This window comes from Microtus ochrogaster, unplaced genomic scaffold (assembly GCF_000317375.1).
Source record: "Microtus ochrogaster isolate Prairie Vole_2 unplaced genomic scaffold, MicOch1.0 UNK35, whole genome shotgun sequence".
Classification (NCBI taxonomy): domain Eukaryota; kingdom Metazoa; phylum Chordata; class Mammalia; order Rodentia; family Cricetidae; genus Microtus; species Microtus ochrogaster.
The window spans coordinates 3,874,397-3,877,071 of record NW_004949133.1 but is presented as its reverse complement, the minus strand read 5'-3'; positions in this window follow the sequence as shown (position 1 = coordinate 3,877,071).

The window sequence follows — 2,675 nt, the reverse complement described above, 5'->3', positions numbered from 1 at the left end:
CCGTCTCTGTACCCTCCGGTGGGCCTATCCCCACTCGTCCTCAGCTGGTGTCCTTTCTAGTCTGTGATCTCTTGAAGGAATGTGTCAAATAGTCTCTGTATGCCCAAGGTCTAGGTAGTTCATATTAAGGATTTAAAGTTACTTGGCTGGAAGATTTCAAGTGCTCAGCCTGTTTTTCTTATAGTTGTTGATTTTTTTTTTTTTTTTTTTTTTTTTTTTTTTTTTTTTTTGTCAAGATCTCACTCTGTAGACCAAGCTGACCTTGGGCTCACAGCAGGCCTCTTACCTCAGCAAGTGTAGCAGCCCTCGAGGGCACGAGCCACCACAGCAGCACACCCTGCTTTGTTCGATTTTATTGTGAACCTCAGATGTCCCTCTGTCTGCACCTCAGGGTTTGATAGGAAGGTGTGGTTAAAGCCAAGTAGCCTGACTAACTTCTTTTGTCCAGAGCACCCATTTCCCCCTATGCAAAGGTATACTTGTGATCAATATTGTGTTATCTGAGTCTAATCTGTCTTGATTTTATGGTGGACTTCAAAGGAGCTGCCTTTCTTTTTAATATTTATTTTAATTTTATGTGCATTGATGTTTTACCTGCCTGTATGTCTATGTGAAGTTGTTGGATTCCCTAGAACTGGAGTTACAGACAGTTGTGAGCCGCCATGTCGCTGCTGGGAATTGAACCCAGGTTCTCTGGAAGAACAGTCAGTGTTCTTAATTGTTGAGCCATCTGTCTAGCCCCCGGTTGCCTTTCTTTCTTACCGGCTTTATTTACATTATACATTTCATTTGGGAAATGAGGCATTATGGACTATTCTGGAAGATCTTAGGGTCAGTTGTGTTTCTTTTCCACCACCTTCATGTTCCCTGTTGTTTCTCTGTGTTTTAATTACTCTTTATGTCACTGGAACAACACAAGGAAGAGGATCTTTTGGTATCACCAACAGGTGGCCTGGGACAAGCTACAGACTGAGTGCATCATGTGTAAGATGGGGGCAATAGGTACCGTGTCAGTCACCGGGACTCCTGAATACATAGGGCTTGATGTAGACAGGCAATGTCATGTTGCAACACGACTAATTTTGGTTTTGTTTGAGACAAGTTCTCATTATGTAGCGCTGACTCATCTCAAACTCAAAGGAATCCTCCTACCTCTGAGTGCTGGGATTAAAAGCCTGTGCCACTATGTCCTACCCCCAATTATCTACTTATCTATCTATCTATCTATCTATCTATCTATCTATCTATCTATCTATCTATCTATCTATCTATCTATCTATCTATCTCCCTACTTACCTACCTATCCATCTATCTTGAGACAGGGCATTGCTATGGGGCACCAGCTCAGTGGTCAAGGCCACCGGCTGCTCTTTCAGAACACCAGGATTCAACTCTCAGCACTTACATGGTATTTCACAACTGTCTGCAACTCCAATTCCAGGAGTTCTGTTGCCTTCTTCTGGCCCCCTTGAGCATCAGGCACACATGTATAGACACACATACATGTAGGTAAAATATTTATACAAATAACAAAACAACAGCAAATCTCATGGTAAGGTCTTGTAACTTTCCTTTAAATTCTATTAGTTCTTTTGATGCTTTTTTACTTTACTTTTGTTGTGTGTGTATAGTGTGTTTATGCATGATTGTGTGTGCACGACTGTGTGTGCACAGGTGGTGTTCACGTGTGTGTATGTCTATGTGTGTGTGTGGGGGGCTGGAGGTCCTTCTAGTGTCTTCCTCTTTTGTTCTTTATATTGTATTTTGAGATGGAGTCACTAACTGACGATGGCCCTAACAGATCGGCTAGAGTGACTGGCCAGCATGTTTTGGGAATTTGCCTGTCTCCACCTCCTCCGTCCTCCATTGCTAGGGTTACAGATGCTCAACCATGCTGGGATGGGGATCTCAACTCTGGTCCTTATGCTGTGTATCAGACACTTTATCCACCAAACCATCCTCCATTTGTAATTCTTTTAAAACACAAGGCATTTGTACACTAAAAGCCCAAATCTAAAATTTCAATTTTTAAACCAATGTTCAGTTATCTGAAACACAGTCCATTTTTTTTCTTTTATTGCTTCTGGTACATCAAACATGGAATATAGGACTGAGAACTCTGCTGCTGGATGCCCTATGGAGCTGTTACTATTCCTTGTTATTTCTCGTATTTTTGTCACATTGCTTTTTTCTGCTAACGCCCTAGAGCACTGATGACTAAATGCTTACCTTAGTCCATTTAGGCTCTTTCTCTTTATTTTTATAATTTCTTTAGTTGGTTATTTGGGAATCTCACATTGTTCATGCCAGTTTGCCCCTCCTCACCTTGATCCTCCCTCCCCCCCCCCAAAAAAAAATAAAGAATGGAAAAAGAAAAAAAATAGAGAAAACAAAGCAAAACAAGTCCTTTTTGTGTTGTTCATGTACTATTTGGAGTATGGTCAAAGTCTTAGTGGCCATCCCTCAAGGAAAGGTGTATCTTTGTCTGTAGCTCCCATCAGAAGCCTTCTACTGTGGAAAGCCATGCGGGGCTGTTGAGGGGCTCACTCTCCTGTGCTCAGGCCACCACCTGGTGAGGGGACCATTTATACTTTTTTTTTGTTGTTGTTTTTAAAGACATGCGCCACCACTGCCCGGCTTTATTTATTTATTATGTATACAATATTCTGTCTGTG